The sequence below is a fragment of the Ceratosolen solmsi genome, unplaced genomic scaffold (assembly GCF_000503995.2).
Source record: "Ceratosolen solmsi marchali unplaced genomic scaffold, CerSol_1.0 scaffold10, whole genome shotgun sequence".
In the NCBI taxonomy this organism is placed as follows: Eukaryota; Metazoa; Arthropoda; class Insecta; order Hymenoptera; family Agaonidae; genus Ceratosolen; species Ceratosolen solmsi.
Genome location: NW_011948412.1, coordinates 6,171,379 through 6,191,379, shown reverse-complemented (window position 1 = coordinate 6,191,379; position 20,001 = coordinate 6,171,379).

Here is a 20,001-nt window from a genome sequence, read left to right as displayed (position 1 = left end):
ATAAAATTTTTTTTCTTTTTTTTTTTTTTTTTTTTTGTTGTTTATTAAAAAAAAAAATATATATATATATTGTATTAATTATTTCCGTTTCTTTTACAGTGAGATGAAAGCTGTGATTAAAGGAGAAAAAAACTTGAGCTTTTAAAAAAAATTTAAATGCCAATCAACCGTTATAACTGTAAAAAAAAAAAAAAAAAAAAAAAAAAATTTGACGGCAATCAGGTTCTTTTTAATTTATAATAATAACTCTTGCGAATAGGTTAATCGATCGGTTTAGCAAAAAAAAAAATAAATAAATAAATAAAAAAAAAAAAATTAATATATATATTTTTTTAGGATAAAATATTGAAATTCATATTTTTTTTGAGAGGATTTTAATATTATACGAATAATCAGTGTGAAAAAATTATAATCAGATTAATTGAATGAAAATGATAAGTTTGCTGCACAAATTTGACTTCAATTTTAGTATCCAATTTATTAATAATCTAATTTACCATTATATCAACCGAATCCGAATATTAATAATAAATCACCTTATATTCTGCCATAAAAATGATTTAATTATTAAATATTAGTCAATTTAAGGCATTCGATTGAAGAAACAAAATTTAAATCATCATTAAGTTGCCCATTATTAAAACATAATGTCCTTAGAATTTAGAAACAGGAACATTTAGAAAGAAAATAGTGAATAATTTTACAAGATATTTCATCTATTGTGAAATAATTTTTGGCTACATAAAATGAATAAAATACTAGTATAAAGTATAATAGATAAGTCAAAAATATGTATATTTTTATAAACATATTAAATTTTGTATAAAATGAAATGTCATTAATTCAAGTTAATTCCACTCCCTATAAATGTCAAACCAAAGAAGATAACAATATAAGTAAAAATTAAATGCTTGAAATTTTTGTTAATCACAGCTTTAATAATGTTTAATAATTACAATTGTTATAAACATTGATTATTATGTATAGATTTTTAAACATAATTATATTATATTTGATAAATTGTAATCTATTTATTTCTTTTTTTTTTTTTTTAAACGATTACGTCATAATCAATAAGATGTAATGATTAAGATACCGAAAAACGCTTTTCACCATCCTCCAATCTTTGAAGAGGAAAATTATTAAAAAGGAATATAATTTGATAAGTTTTTAAATATGTCAAAAAAATTCACTTATAGTGTGCATGATATAAATTCTTTTAATTTGCCGTTCAAATAGTGGAAGCGATTTATTTTGATGTAATATTTCCTTCTTCGTTTTCCCTTTAACACAACTAATAATTTGTAGTTAACTATAACCATTTGTCTACTTTTGTCATGATAAATAATTTCAGATCATAAATAAAACTCCATACAAATTGAAATAATTCCTGTATACAAAGTGAGCCTTATTACAAGAATAATATATAATTTAATGAGAATCCAATAAAAGTGTTAAAAAAATATGAAAAAAAAAAAAAAAAAAAAAATATTAATCACTCGATGCCTTAATTATTTACTTATAGTTAAATTATATTGTGTATATATTATTGTAATATTGTGTAGAATAGACGAAATAAAAATATAATTTAATCAATAGATTTTATTAAGATTATTATATGGCCCTATTAAAGATATTTAATTAAGAAATTTAAATATTTAGTGGTAATGTGACTAATGTGCGACACTGTCTGTCATTAACACAGAGAGAGAGAGAGAGAGAGAGAGAGAGAGAGAGAGAGAGAGAGAGAGGGAGAGGAGTTATTATTTTTAAAGTATTGCAATTAAATTAAGTATTGTGTTAATTATAATATTTTGCGGAAAATAATAATATTATTAATACCGACTGATGTCAAAACGAAAGAAAGAAAAAAAATTTTGCAAATAAAATTTTAAAACTTTAATAAATGTAATTATTGTATATTATAATAATAATTACTTTAGTGTTTCAAACTCGAGTTCGCATTATGATTGCCATTGGCAACAAGTGATTCACCACAAATGTAATATAAAATATAAATCTTAAAACTTTTAATAAACCATATCGCGGCCACCATTGGGTAATTTTTTTCCTATTTGCAAAGTCGTTTACAATTCACAATTAAATATATCGTTTAAATTAATAATACAATACGGAGTTATGGGATTAGCGTACGTATTATTTTTAATAAATTGAAAGCATTACTTAATCATCGGAATAAAGACGAATTTGAATTGTAAAACAAGCGAAGGGAAAATTCTTAAGGAACAAATAATGACTGGTGTGCGTGTACGTGTATTATTATGAAATTAATATGAAATTATTATTATGACATTATTTAACATAAATAAATAAGTTAACATAAATAATTTAGCATTAATATGAAGAGTCGTAATAAAAAATGAGTTTCGCGGCGACGAATGAATTTCGTACGCTTTCGTAAATTGGAAATTTAGCTGCGCAGCCTAAAATGCGTGACTAGCACTTCCATAACAAAACTAAATGACGCCAAAATGCATCCGCACACATACATTATTGATAATTGAACGGAATCGATGCGATCGTTACTGTCGGGAGAAAATTCTTCGCGGTCCATCGACTGCAGCTTGGGATATTTCGGGCCCCATAATACCCAAACGCCCGATTCCATAATCCTCTGGACAATCTTATCGAATTTCTCGACGAAAGGTGATCCCTCCTCGTAGATTAAAGCCTCCGCCATGAGGGAGACCCTGAGGTCGGTGAGCTTAATCATAGGACTGCCGTCCGGTTTTCTGTACTTGTTGGCATACATCTTCGCCTGGGTCTCGGGGGTGAAGCACATGGTGTGCTCCTTGCTCGTCAGCAGCAATTTTAAGCAATAATCCGTATCGTTATAGAGAATGATGTTGGCGGTGATAAGGGAGGCGTACTTGTCGTCGTCGTTGGACAGCAGCTCCAGCAGCCCGTGGAAAGCGTAGGGCTGGAGTTTGGCAGCTATCGCATCCTTGAAGCTGGCGATCGGTGGCGGCTGCCTCGGTACGACCACGCCCGTTATCCTCGCTATTATCGTCGGCAAAAATATAATGGAAAGTATGGCGATCGTGATGAAGACTGTTCTTTCGGGCAGCTTTTTTGGCGGCTTGAGCGCCGGCTGGCCAAATACCATTCGCAGAATGTCAAAGACGCGCAGATGCCTCCTGGTGACGTTTATCGCGTAGGTGCTTAAGAATATTACGAGGACGCTGAATGCGAAGGGCAGAAAGGTGACGAAGGACACGCTGATAAGTAAAGTCGTTCTAGGTGTTATCATGGCGCGATACGTTTCGAAGGCATGGATTTTACCGATTTCCAGTTTCTCGTTGATAAGTGAATCGGTAATAAAAAGTGGAAAGCACATAATATTGAACCTCGAGGCTTTCAATTGATCGATGGCCGAGGCAAAAGTGTCCAAGTCCGTGTCGACGTTGACTTTGAAGTTGAGCGCGTAGGCGACAAATTTTATTATCGTGAATCCCGATCCACCGTATTTTGTAATATTATTGAAATGCTGATCGACGAACATGTCTGGCTCCGAATCGATGAACGGCACGTTCAATTTATATCCTTTCATGTCCCTTAATTTGTCGGGGAAAATGTTGATTTTGGGCGTGTAGGGTTCGGCATTATAAGTATCCGAGAATGGATTATAGTTGAGAATTTCGGCATTCGCTTTGTCATCTGCGATATGCAAATTTAGGACCGAAACGTCTAAAAACTTTTTCTTCCAAGCATCGTACAAATTCATTTTAATTGCGTTTATCGATTGAGCGCGATCATTGCAAATTATTAAACATCGCGCCCTCGTGCCTTTGAACAACAATCCCATATAAAATTCCAACGCCGTCATTGCGCTGTACGAATTAAAATTCTCCTGGATAATGATGAGTAACGATGATTTCCGTTGATAAGTATGTTGCCTGATTTTGAATGCGTTCGGATCGCGTAATTGCATTTTATTCAAGTCCACGAAGATCGCGGGATTTCTTCTTGTAAGTTTTTCAAGACAATCGTAATTACCCAACGGTTTCTTGACTGTGCCGTTAAAAAATACTAATAATTGATAGAAGTCCAAATTCATAATATGTCGATCTAAAGTATTCATCGCATTCATTGTCGTAGTATCGATAGAAGCGCTTTTACGAACATTCATCGTTATCAGATAAAAGTAATACCAATGCATGTTAAAAAAAATTCTTGTTACAAGGATAAGATAATTGGCTGTTTTATATTAGAATAGGATTGTTATGATTGAGTGTTACCAGCGTTGTTGGTTTTTTTTTTTTATTTCTCCTTTTATGTTAGTGTGCCACAAACTCCAATGTGTTTTATGCCTGAAAATAATAAACGCCTTCGTCTTAATAGCGGAATCAATACTAAAATATCGTAATGTCGTAAATTGTTTTTTGCTGTTTACCAACATTTTTTCAAAATAATGGAGAAATTATCGATCGTATATGTGAAAACGTATATTCGAAATAAATTTCAATAGCTTATGTAGAATATATTTCACATAAAAATTTTCTACTTAACTTGTCGACAGTCAATTGTATAATGATGAAATTATATCACACACACACACACACACACACACACACGGAACGATCGCTTATCTGTCTTTCTATTTTTTTGTTTTTTTTTTTAACCTAATTATTAATCCCGCAAATTAATCTATTGTTTTTTTTGTTTTTTTTTTGTTTTTTTTTTTTTGTTTTTGTTTTTAATCCTCCTTTTAATCTAAATAATAAAATCTCCGCATCAATCGTTCCCATCAAATCACATAAAATTCAATTAGTAGTAATATTTATCCGAAATTATCTGTATTTAATATTTATGTAAACTTGATGTAGGTGTTGATTTCGTTCGAGAATTAATTTTATATGAAATTAATATTTATTACTTACTTTCTCTTTTAATGTGAACAATAAATTCGCGAACTCGAATCGAACAGATATTCAGGGTAAAAATATCAATTATTTAGTATGTTTGTTTTTAATAATTATGAATGCTGTTAGGTGCAATTTTATTTTTGTCTCGGTGGTCCGATGATTAAAATTCGTGCCCAATAGTGCAAGAAAATTGATCGATTCGTTGATCATATACTAAGAAGATACTCAAATATAGATTACAGTGAATTAATTGTTTGCCATAAATGTACTAAAAGAAAAATTGTAATAATTGTCTAAAGGAAACTCTTGATAAAATTATTTACTTAATATTCCATAACTCATGGTTTAGTCGACTTTATAATTCTTTTCTTTATGAAGATGCGCGTCTACGAATGAAACAGATACTTATATTAATTGGATATAGTAAGAGTGTTTGAAGAAGCACGTGATGTTCGTAATTTTCTTTCACAATCTCTTGCGAAAAACTGTTATTTTCTAATATTAGTAATAATGGCCTACAACATAAATGTCAAAGACAAATACGAAAAATGAAATTTCAAAATAATTATTTTCTTCATTTATTTATCACTGTTATTTATTTTGATCTTAATATTTTTATTTTCTAAATATGAATAGTAATAATAATAGTTTATCCATCAGATATAATATATAATTTTTTTTTTTCTTTTTTCAACTACACGTCGAAGAAAACACTTGATCTCGTGCAAATATTTACTCGAGAGAAATTTACCTGCTGTCCTTTATATTTAAAAAATTATTGTAAAATATTTCAAAAGCAATAAACAGAATTTCGAAAAAGAACAGAGAATTTATTATTGAACGAATGCCTCTAAATATATGCATATATCGAGCTAATTATATAATGTCTCCCTCCATCTTACAATATAATAAGCATGCAATGAGAACGGCTTTTACATTTTTCATTTACGTTTAATTTACTGCCACTGGCTAAACCTACTAAAAATATAAAACTGATAAATGTAACAGTATTGTCAATTGTTATGACGTTTACTTTTTTTTTTTTTTTTTTTTTTTTTTTTTTTTTTTTTTTAATCTTACTTTCCCTTTTAAATATCATCGATAAAGAGTCTAAGAAAGACGATGCGCACCTATTGTACGACTGCATTCCTCTCAATCCAACGAGAAACGAGAGTAATACAGTCGAAAGAGGCGCCCAGTAGATGTAGTTGAGGCCATTGAGTACAATGAACCGATATCACATTGTCTAATCCTTGTCCACGTATCACTCACACCACAATTCACGAACTTTTCAGAATGGCGACCAACGATGACATTCGTCTGTCAGCGCTGCGGCCGTCACTACAGCCACAAAACCAACCTTTTCCGGCACCTGAGACTCGAGTGTGGCATCGTGCCGCGGTATCAGTGCACCTGGTGCAAGAAGCGCTTCAAGCATCGACACCATCTTCGTGGCCACGAGAGAATACATGCTTAGTGGGACGGCGTGTGACGAATGTCGTGCGACCCTACGCTTTTTATCGGCCTGAACGACTCGCGGGGCCAACGCGTTTGCAGATGAGAGCCAACCGAAGGGAGATGAAGGATCGAATGATTTTAATTATTAGCTCGATCAGTTTCTGATTTGGCCGAATTCACGTGCGATTGTAATTTCGATAAAACCCTGAAACTGTTTATGCTTATCCAAAAGCTTTTGTATCATGAACCAACAGTGTGCGCCTCCATGTATAAGTATAGATCGCTGGAATATAAAATAATTGTAAATTGATTATATTTCGAGCTGATTAATACGGTTTATTCTTAATACACTACGACAAATACAATTATCCTTTTCATCGGGCAATCTTTTCTATTGCGCACAATTTTGACAACACGATGGTTTTTAAAAAATATTATTTTTTATAATATTAGTATTGATGTCGTGGTCTCGATAAATATTGTCTTTTCAAGTTTTCAAGATCGAGCCGATTGTTTAGCAGACGTTTTTACCCTAAAACAAATATTAGTACGAAAGCTTTAAGGATATTTTTATTAAGTTGACTGACTCGTCGATTTTATTCGGCTACGGTAAAGATTTACAAAAAAATTTTTTAATCTCTTTCGAACCATTCATTTCTTTTGAACGTTTTATTCATTCGATTGGCTATCGTAAGCAATAGAAATTCACTATTAACCTTCATTTTTTCTAATTTATATGAGCAAAAAAACAAATGAAAAAAAATCTGTGAAATTAACTTGAATATGCATAATTTCCTTATTCCTTTATTCATTTACTTATTTTATTATTACACACTAACGTTAATTAATAACATTCATTTGTATTGATTATATATATATATATATATATGTATATACGTGTGTGTGTGTGTGCATTTATTTAAATTAATATCCGTAATGAGAAATTTTCTTTTCTAGATCCTTTGTTGATTTATAATCTCAACGAAAATAAACAATAAATTATTCCGTACAAGACAACTCATACGTTAAAACAATCCTAATCAGTTTTAGTTTTACTAATATACCGACAATTTATTTATTTACATTATTTACTATTTTATAAGGTTATAGTTTTGAATTGTAAGAAAACTGCATATATTATGACGAAAAGAAAATAGAGAGAAAATGTCGGATAAATATTCGATCATATCACTAAAGACTTTTAATAGTTAATTAATCTGGAAAAATATACAATGTTACGTATTTTACTTTATTTTATTACTTTTATACAAGCCTGCGTATGTTGATTTTTTTTTTTTTGTAATTAAAGATATGATTAGAAACATTTTTGTTTTGTTTTTTTACTTGTGAAAGATAATTTGTTAATGACAAATAACTTCAAAGTGATCAAGTCAAGTACGTCAAATCTTATTCCAAGCTTCATGAGGCAATTAGATAATAAATTATCTAATAAAGTATTATAATTTTACTATTATATCAACAATAATAAAGCTATCTTCATCGATACGTCGATCCATCCACATCAAATAATATAATAAATTTGCAATCGCCCCTAATGCAAGTATCTCTACAAAAGTGTTCGATCTTTTTAAAAAAATCCACGACAAATACTTCATACAATACTGTTAAAGATTATTTATTCCAACGATGTAAATATATAATGACAATAATGTCACTCTCGTGCATTTTAACAATCCGATCACCCAAGACTGAGCATAATTGAAAAAGAAAAAAATAAACAATAAACTGATAAGAGTCGTCGCTGGTGCTGAAATTCGTCATCGGCTTTTGGCTGTTAAAGTGCCAGGGCACCGCGTCAAGAGACGTAGAGACGTAAAGAGCGTCGAGTAAAGTACCCTCGTCGAGGGAACTCATTGTACTCTGCATGCCCACGTATGAGATTAGTAGTAGCCCATTAACCTAAAGTAAGGTCAGCCGATCAATCGCTAACGCGCCTTTCCTCCTACTTCCAGGGGAGCCCCGTTTGCGCTTGGTGAAGATCGAGGATATCCTGACGGCGGGTCACTCGCTACGCCGAAGTCGCCCGGAAACACAGCAGCACTGCAGCGTCAAGCGTCAATTCCGCTGCCCACGCTGTCCCAGCAGCTTCACCTACCACCGCGGCCTCCAGCAGCACCTCAAGTACGCCTGCGAGCGATGCCCGAGGTTCCAGTGTCCCTACTGCCAGCACTGCACCAAATACAGGTACGCCGCATACAACCACGTGAGACAGATACATAAGGGTCAGGACGTCTACTGCATGGACCTGCAGCACGGAGAAGGGGAAGGATGAAGAGTCGCGCCGATTACTTAATATTCTCACTCTATGGAGAAGTACTTTTTCTCATTTTACCAAGTACCATTTGGATCTTTCACATTGTTAACGACCATACGTATAATTATCATTATTTTTCTTTTATTCATTTAATAATAATTTTACATGATTAACGTATCGTCTTGATTGATAATGAATTGATAACGCATTCGTTCGATTCCTTTTTTCTCTTTTTGTCTTAAATACATTCCCTTTTAAAATCGTAGTAATCACGTCGAGACTGAGGTAGATAATTCTAATGACAATTAATGGAAATTTCTTAAATATCAAAGAAAGAGCATTTTTTATTTATTTTTTTTTTTGTTTTTTTTTTTTTTTTTTTTTTTTTTTTAACTGAAACCTGTCTCAAAAATAGTTTAACATATGAAGATTTCATTACTACAATAGGCTAAATAACTAATTCTTTTCATTTTGATATTAAAGAAATATCTAAAATATTTTTATACGATCGTTCAAAGTCGATATACTGCAATATCAAATTAACTGTATTATATTATTCGACTATTTATTTCTTCGAGATCTTAAAATTATTTCTGTAAGCAAAAAGAAGAAATTATCATTAATTCACTAACTTATTCTATTCTCTTAAAAAAAATAAAACGTTTTAAATTATTATCATTAGATTCATGTAGCGCATATAGTTCAATTCTGTTATCATTTTGCTCGATAAAGTACTTCTTTAATAAATGATTTAATTAATGTATTGTTTAGTTTTTATTTAGTTTTTATTGTTTAATTTTTAAATCATTAAATAAATTAGTATATTAGATTTATTATGTATATTAGGTGAATTGAGAACTTTGTATTAAAAATAAGATATTTATAATTTTCTAATTGCTGAAGAATAAAAAAAAAAAAATAACTCTTAAATATAACTATTTAATAAATATGACTAATGGCCTATCGATGAAACGAATCTGTTACTTGCTTTCTCAACTATCAAAAAAATGCGTTTTATTTATATTGAATGTTTAATATACACCGTAAGAGAGAGAGAGAGAGAGAGAGAGAGAGAGAGAGAGAGAAAATGGGATTCGTGTGCACGAAATATGCGTAACACAAATAAATAGGAGGGATGAATGACGAGAAATTAGGGACAGTTTGTGCCCATTGTCATAATGGACTTTGTAATTGGTTTGCAATTATTGTTGCGAATATTTTATCGTTACGTTATTAATCGAAAGGTGCCTGTATCGTAGTTATCGTGGTTATCTAACCAATCTAACGTGTGAAAGTTAAGCAGCCTAAAATATATAATTTATTTATTCGAGGCTTAATTATCTTCAACATCGTTGGATAATACAAAAAACGCGGAATTTTGTATTAAGTGTCAAATCCACCAATATAATAAATCCTGATCTACAAATGAAAATGATAAATTTCTCGAGAAGAATAATTCATGAAAAATTAATTGAATTAAACAAGATAAATTAATTGAAAACTTTTTGTTAAACGAGATGTTAGTATTTACTGGTATACTTATCGATATATTTATTAGTCTTTACTAATTAGTTAAGATCAACGTAATTATTATTATTAATTTTATATATCACCTAACTGTAGCATTTTCATGAGCGATTGTGAGAAATTGTGAGAAATAAATGTAAATATGTATGTATTTGTATAGCGAATAATATACACACTCGTGTACGCACACATCGAAAGCTGTATACACAAACAAACGAACAAACAACCAAACAAACAAACAACCAAACAAACAAACAAACAAACAAACAAACAAACAAACAAACAAACAAACAAACACACGCGCGCGCGCGCGCGCGCGCATATGTATGTATGTATACTATTTGTGTATATTATTTAACAAATTAATACTGTTAGTTAATTATAGATTTAATATTACTTCATTTTCCAATTCCTTACATATGATCCTTTGATTTAGCCGAGCATTTCATTTATAATGAATTTGACGATTAGATGATTGATTATTAAATTTGCAATTTGAATCTCGCGCATAAGGGAAAAATAAAATAAAAAAAATATTTTTAATGATTTAATGAACAAAATTTCCCAAGCATATAGTGAATATTTTATAAGTGAATATTAAAGAAATGAGAGACAGAGAGCAAGAAAAATATGTAATACGAGACAATTTATAAATACTCGATACATCAATCCCAATCTTGAAATTCCAATCTTCACTATTTTCATCTCAATGATACGAGAAAAAAAGCTTTCGTACGCTAAATAGGAGGCTCCGACCTTCGCATGCCAAGCTGCTTATTACGTCAGCCAAACAGCCACTGAGATTACGAAGCTTGCAGCATTAGTTTTGGCAATTCCAAAGAATCTCTTGCTCGAAGAGGCACGTGCACATCGACATTCACAAGTAAACCGACTTGTCCTTTATTCCTTTATTCCTGCAAGATTGGTTGAAATAAAAAGCTACTTGTAGAAAAAATAGTCTAAATAAATTAAGAAATATTTTTCAAAAACCTAATAACTTTATATTTATTATTTCATTATATGCGAATGTAATAATATATTTAATAGAAAGTTAATATTTTGTTATATTATTATTATTATTATGTATTTAAAATTCACGTTTAAAATTAATAAAAAGGATTTTCAGATTAAATGTCTTGGTCTATTTATTCAAATTATTCAAACATTACACATATAATCATGGCTTATAACATAAATGAGATATTTATATTTAATTCAATGACAGATTAGACACTTGTGCAATGTGCTGTTCCAATGACATTTAATTAACTATATGTGTAAACACCATTGGAATTATTTGTTTGTTTGTTTGTTTGTTTGTTTGTTCTTTTTTTTTTTTTTTATTTTTTATTAATACATTTTTTTTTTATTTTTTTTTTTTGTTAACAAATTCATGTTAATAATACATAATATTGAAATGTGACTAATTATTGTTCTTTTAATTAATTTTATTAACTTTGCATTTGTATAATTTGAACCTATTGAAACAATTGGCCGTTATAATTTATAAACCAAAGTATTATATATAATCATTATCCACAAGATTAATCAAGATATCATCATAATCATAAAATATACTCGAAAACTTTTTTTCTTTTCTCAAGCTGGTATTTAAATCTATGGCTTCATCTCACGATTTCATTTGTTTATAATACCAAATGTCTAAATTTTTTACTATCGTTGCGAAACTTGCATTACATGGAGTTAATTAATTATTTTTCATATCGCTAATAAGATCAACGTTTCAATCGCAATGTCACAATTTTAACAAGAAAAATGAATGAAAATGTCGATGATTATTGGCCAGTTGAATCAATTTATCACTAAACACAATAAACACGCAATGAAACACGATAGGCAAACATAAGCACAATACTGAAATTACAATAAACGATTGTTACAGACAAGTTCTCGAGCAACGATTGTAAGCATCTTAACAGAGCAATCCTAATAAAGATTTTTGTTTTTCAGATTTTCTGCATCCTTTTATGCAGAACCACGGATGTCAAACGTCCATCCGGGCACAAAATCCCAGAGCATCCAATACATGTTTGCAATGTGGAAAAAATTATGCACACGCGTTTAGCTTAAGGCGCCATTTAAAATACGAATGTAACAAACCGCCGCGTTTCTGTTGCTCCTACTGTCCTCGACGGTGCAAGCACAAAAGTGATATAAAAGATCACATCGTGCGATGCCATAAGAATCAAACTATTAATTTCTATATACTTTAGGTAGGTGATGAACAATTAAGGGCGTCCTCGGCGAGTTCGGATTTATTTCTTCAATATTCGCCGAATATTCTTATCCATAAATACTCGTTTATTGGACGTAGGCATTCATTATGAATTCAAAACGACAAATTATTATTATGCACGCACAAAATATGCTACGGAAACCTTACTAACCTTCCACTTCGGATTCCATAAGACAGACAGATGCTTGAGTAAAAAATATTATTCTGTGCAATACTGTTTACGTGCTTTAAAAAGAAATATTATTTCTTTTAAAATTGTAATTGATTTCGTTTACTATAAACTTTATTTTATTTGAAATATAAAATATTCTATTACATTCTATATATATATATATATATATATATATATATATATTTTGTAATTAGTGGAAAGGAAAATATTTAAAAAACAAAAAAAAAAACAAAAAAAACAAAAACAAAAACAAAAAAAGAAGAAAAAAAAATCCCTTTTTCGTAACTAATAAATAAAAATTATACGAATAAATTCAGAATAATGAATTTTAAGATTCTTTTATTTTGAAAATTGTAACTAGAAAAATATTGTGAGATACATGCGGCACGAAGGATACAATGGCAAAGGAATATTCACTATAAGTGTAGAAGTGTAGACGGACACATTTTTCGTTACAAATCACGTGTAGCAGACTTATCAGCGAGACTATTATACTAATTATCACCTCGGCTCAACACTTGCGAACCACACCAATAATCAATAACACATCCTGTGCCGAGTTTGACCAATACTCGTATTAATAATACTTCCTGTCAATTCGCAATCTCGTAGGAAATGAAACTTTCACACTCACACATTGTTTATGATACATTATATTTTAAATAAGATATAATAAAATAGTCGCTATTAAATTGATAATAATGTAAATGTACCTTAAATAAATAATAGTATAAGTAACAGATAAACGAATAAGAATAATTTTTCATTACATTATATTTGGAGCGGATACGAAATAAAATTTAAGCAGTATCCATTAGTATAATGCTTTATAAATAATATAGAGAGCTTATAATATATGAATTGAAGGTACATCGTTGCCTATTAAAGTGCAATATCTGTTTTATTTTTAATTATATATTATATGAAAAAAAAATATATATTGATTATTAAAGTTATATTTATATGTATTTATTTATATAATAAATATTTCATCGTTATAATTTTAAATGCTGTAATAATTATTATGGCCTTTTATATGTATTGTTATTGATTTTATTATATTGTATTATTAATTAACAAATGCTCATCCATTATAATGAATTTCAATATTATTCTCAGATTGTTTTATATAGTCCATTAGCCGTTATCGAATTATTGGAAAAGCTTATTTATTTGCCTATGAATTTTGTGATTTCGAAAAGATGGAGTACAATTTTTACATTCAATTTTTATTCGCTTTTATTATGGAAACGATTCTTTTTGTTTTTAACTAATCGATAAAAATTACGTGTACGAATTCGGATTAATGAATTTGAACGGTTTTGAGATCCTCGTATTTTGAAAATTGTCTTATCGACGCATGTTGAGAAAGCGAATATTGGACATTTTATCAAGTAAGTATAACATATTAGGAATATTTTATTTTGACACGTTAATGTTTTAATATGACATTTAAATTACTCGTCTATTCGGGAAATAATTAAATTTGTTAATTAATAGAAAGTGCTTGTAAGTAAATAGCGATATAAGAATAAAAGAATTCGTTAGGATTTCTGACTTGAATAAAAAAAAAAAAAAAAAAAAAAAAAAAAAAAAAAAATTTTCTTCTTGAATAACAAATAGATTAGTTCTTAGAGAATAATAAATTAAGTGCATCCATTAAATAAAAGTTCATTCTGATAATTATTGGAAAGAATTTTTTCGTTTATATTATTTTATCATTTAAAAATGTAATAATTACAAATGAAAATTTTTAAATAATTTTGCACGATTGTCCGTAATAAACGGTTTGCCGCATAACTATAATTGACATTCCTAATAGATCGAAGGAATATTCAAGACATATTTGTTTTAGTAAGCCATAATATTAATTATTGACTTATCAACGGATGAAAATCATTAGTTTTTATATGTAATTACGCATATTTGCTCTTGTTCTAATTCTCTGATTAATGAAACTGGCATCATCAATGTATTGTTTATATACATTAGCATCCATTACTCATAACTGCTTTAAAAACTTTAAATAATGCCGAAGGCAATAATTTACTAAAAGGCGAATATATATTCCGTTGAACATCAATAATATATCAATGAAATAGAATAATAACAATTTGCAAATGCATGCATGCATGCTTATACAGTGTTGCGTAACTTTATTCCGACTGCGCCGATTGTTGTGGATTTAATAATTTTCAATGTAAATAAATTAAATGAATAATGTAAGATACGATTATTGCTATAAGAAATTAATTGAAACGAGTAATTGAATGAAAAAGAAATAAATGCGATTTAAGATTTCAAATTATTAGTTTTAAGATGCGGTCCAACTGTCAAAATCCATTCGAAATCTGCAGTCAGCATCACAATTGCACTCCAATCCAAAATTTAAAAAATTAAACATTCAATTTTAATGCGAAAACGCTTTCGCCGCGTTCGTGAAATGTCACACCAAGGCAAATACTTCGCGTATTCCTTTATTCAATAAATAATTAAAAATACCGATTACTAGCAAAGGATGGCGATTAGAAATAGAATTTATTGGTAAAATACGTCATTTGAGATAAATGTTTTTTCCCTTTCATTCGACATATTTCGTTTTAAATTAAATTTAGTTATACGTAATTGTCGTTTTTCTAAATAAAGTTTCAAAGTATTTGCAATATCTTATGTTAATTAATTTTTAAGGTACTCAGCGGATAATTACAATTTTTCGATAGAATTATCAATTTCCAGAAGAGAATTAATTGAACTAATACACACGACATTTCATATTAATATAATAAACATTTCCAATTCTTGACGAATTGACAAATTAAATTATTACGATGTATTATGGTTGTCATTTTATTTTTCTTTTTTTTTTTTTTTTTTTTTTTTTTTTTTTTTTTCTTTTATCCAGGTATAAATGTACAATGTAAAAGAATGTACAATAGCGTGCCTAAGGGGAAAAAATTATTGGCCCAAGAACAATATTAATTAAATTAATATCACAAATACGAATTAAGTAAAAAATAACTATTAAAATCTATAATTAAAACCTTTGTTTTAAATAAGTTTTATGCTTATTTAAAATTTATTTATATATATTTAAAGTTTTATGCTTTCGTATGGCATCACGTAATAAATTACTAAAGATAATTTATCTATAAATAATTAACCATAAACGATGAAATTTCATTACGATTTTCTGGCCCGATGAACTGTTAATAACTCCTAATACACGCTTACTTTATGAAAAAGTAGTTCACAATATAATGAAAATATTTAAATTGACTTTTTATTATTCTTAAGCGATTTATCGTTTAGATAATGATCCATCTATTTGCTTACTTTCGACTAATTTGTATTTATATTTAAGATAAGATAGATAACTGCCATCTTATGACAAATCCAGCAGCTTAGCTTAGCTGAAGTGTAGATCAAAGAGAATTTTATTATCCTTCCAGTTTCGCTTTCGGCAAAAGTGAGTTTTAAGCTTAAAAGCTAGAAATTCCTTTTCTTTTGTCAAACGGTTGTTCGGCCTATTGACGTCATTCGTTCTCGTATTTAATACAAAAATTTAATAGTCCATGCTAAATAATTACAAGTTTTACAAAATTTTCAAAATTAAAAATGATTATTGGATCTATGTGCTTGAGGTTGAAATACAGTTCTCTATTTAATCTTATTTAATCTTCGATTACGCATACGATCAAGTTTTGAATGAAAAGAACGAAAAGCATGAGCTTTTATTGACATTTGGATTGTGCAGCAAATTCTTATAAAAATCCGATTGATAAATAATAATTTATAATAAACTAGAGTTAACGTAAATTTGTTTTTTTTTTTTTTGTTTTTTTTTTTTTTTAACTATTGCTTAAATTATAGATTTTAAATATTTTGTCGTATAGTTAAGAATGATGACGTCTTCGTGAATAATTGAAATTTAACTGAAATTCCATTTTTGACAAAATTAACAAAAGTAATATAATCATTATATGCATTGATATTGGAATATAAGTGACGAATTATGTTATGATTATATTTTTTTTATTTTTTTTTATTTTTTTTTATTTTTTTTTATTTTTTTAATACTACACATTAGCAAGTTTTCCAAGTAATTTTATATTGTAATAATAAAACTATTACATGGACCTTAAATTATGCAGTACCAACAAAAAAAATGTGTGATTTTATCGATTGCATGAAATATATATACATATATATATATATATATATATATATATATATATATATATATTCATAAATTGCTAAACGCTAAATTAGACTTTATGGGAAATGCGATAAAAGCAATTGGTTTATCGTAATCGTGCAATATTTGCATATCTTGTAATTTGAGCGCATTGCCATATTTTTGAGACGGTATTTTTTTTTATTTTTTTTTAATTTTTTGGCCAATTTTGTTGTTTTACAGAGCGCAAAGTCAGCAGGGACAGGCGAATGCGGAAAACAAAAATTAAACGTAATGTTAAAGAAAAAGCCTCGAGTCCCCCAAGTCCTAATGAATGAAAGAATGGAAATTATTAATAGTAATGACGATGTATTGATATAATGAATATAATGCTCGGCATGCCATAATATGTAAGTGTGCGTGCGCTTTGTGTAGGAACAAAGTATAAGGTACGAGGAGAATTGTAAACGTCACAAGATGGCCAATAAAGAAAAAGTGCGTGCTACAAGAACCGTAAAGACGGACGGCTAATAGAATCCACGAGTCTTCTGGAAACTTTCTTTTATCAAATTGCTGCTCCAGTCGAATCAATCAAGCTTCGGCCGCTATGTACGAGACTAGTGTCGAGAGTAGCGCGAAAAAAAACCGTTACGAAGGAGAGAGAACAGAGGGAACAATCTTCAGCCTAGATTCGTGGGAATAAGTGGGGGAACCACGCCGGCAATCTTTTCTCTTCCCGTCGTCTCGTTTGTTCCACCTAACCTAAGCTACGCTCGCCCAGTTGCACATATCGAAGCGAGTTACAGCGTGGATAATGCTTTGTTTGCGTGGGTTTCCGCTTAGTGATTGGTCGTTTCCTTGTTAAACAAATGCAAATGCCGGGAAAAGTGCATTTTTCGGTGATCGCGCGTTGTGCGGCTTGCTCCGACCCGGTTCTCGCCGCGTCCCCTTCAGTGCTTGTCTGCGGAAAGCTGCGCGCAAAATTGTGCGAAAGGTTAGGACATAACCTAGCGGGAAAAGTGACTTATGGAGGAAGTTTGTGCGAAGGTACTGTTCGACCTATTCCATAATGGTGACTTAATTACAACGCACACACACGCACTCTCTCTCTATCTCTCTCTCTCTCTCTCTATCTCTCTCTCTCTCTCTCTCTCTCTCTCTCTAATAATATTGCGTTAAAATTGTGCCTGACGTTTATTCAAGAAAAAGTGCCGCTCTCCCGGGGATTAGGAACCGCATCGATTGGAAAGAAATTTGCTTTGAACTACCTGTTGCTTGCTCCATTAAACATTGCCATACTTCACACTATCAAGTTGGAGAATATACTATGCAAATGTGATTTTTATGATAATGGCCTGTATTTATGTGAGTTCAATTTATTTAAATTTTTACTTTGTTTTGGCATTTAATTTACATCGGCTTGTAAGGTATGTATCAGTATTATTTGTCAAATTGCATCGTCAATTAGAACTGTGTAACGATACATTCTAGCATTGTTTGTGCTTACAAATTATTCAATTTTACAAATCAATAATCTTATGCGCATAAATTTCTCAATAGTAGCATGCTCCATTATGAGAATTATTATTTTATTTTACATGTATATATATATATATATATATTAGTCTTATTTGAATAAATTAGCAGAGCTTATCCGTATATTATTGCTTTAATCAAAGATTAACTAATATTATGTATTGTATTGTATTATTAAGCTTTGTTTTACATCCTTGATGTGTAATCCAAATAGATTGAAACTAGAAAATTTGAAGCAACTTTTTATCTCAATCGTTACTCCAAAATATTAGAAAAACGAATATTAGAGAATTTAATCCTCGTTTAAATTCAATAATTATTAGTAATAAGTTTTTTATTATTTATCTACAGAATAGTCTAGATAAAATACATAATATAAATAATAACACAGTTATCGTTCTTATTTATATAGAAATTATATTTATGCGACATCCCATAATGCAACGATTATTTTATTTATTTCATTAATATTGTTCTTATTAGTTTATAAAGGGCATCGATAAAAATGTAAATTAATTTTTATCGATGAAAAGAAATTTCTTTAGCCAATCGTACATTAATATTTTAATTAAAATACTTTTATTTTTTATTAAATGAAATAATGTATAGAAAATAAATAATAAAGGTAAGTCATGCAAAATTCAAGAAGAATTACATATTTTTAACTATTTTTGTAAATTGTTATTTTATTATTTCATATATAAAATAAGCTCCTAAAAAAAATTTTAAATAAATAGTGACATTAGTGCGTACATTTATTATTCTGATAAGAATAGACATGATTACTAATCAAAGTAAACTTTTTTTTTAACTATACAAAATTATTACAATCAACAGATGTTGAAATTATTGAAAAATGCCGATTTAAGTAGAGATAGTTTACAATGAATAGTAAAAGAAAAATCTTCTTCTTCTTTTTTTTATACTAATATTATTAAAATTTTGCATTGAAGTATCTATGTATTTGTTAGATATAACAAAAGATAAATTATTAAAACCGAAATTCATAAATTAGTAATTTATATTTTTTTAATAAAAATAACAAGAATATGCTTTGTTAGATTTTAATAATAAATAATTAGAGTTTTAAGAATGTTGTTATATTCTCTGTTGTATATGATATATAATGAAAATTGTTTTAACATTGAAAAATTAATTTAAAATTAAATGGAGATGTACAAAAAATGTAGTTGCAATATTTTTTTTAATTTTCAGGATTCCTTTACAGATAATCATTCTTTAAAAATTTTAGGCACTATTCAAGAGAATTTAAGGCATCGTTGAAATAATTTTGCATGTCGATGAAAATTAAGTATTTTAAACAATTGAGTGGAAATTTGAACTTTAATATCGAAGGACGACAAATGATCGAGTTACATAGCTTAAGCTTCTACGTGTATTTCTATCATTATTGCATGTATTGCAATTGAATCATTAATGTAAAAATATAATAAAGATTGCTTAAATTGAGCATTTTTAACCAATATTTATTTAAGTACCATTCAATTATTTTCAATAGAAAATTAATGTTTGTAATATGTAATATCTGAAATTTCATCATAAAACCTTTGTAAGCATTACTTTTACTTTAATAATAAACCATTCTTTTTAAAGGTACCTTTTAATTAATGTAGAAAATATAAAATAATAAGCATATCAATGTTACTTTCACTACCACACATTATTAAACAGCATTATTTTAGGATAAATTTACAT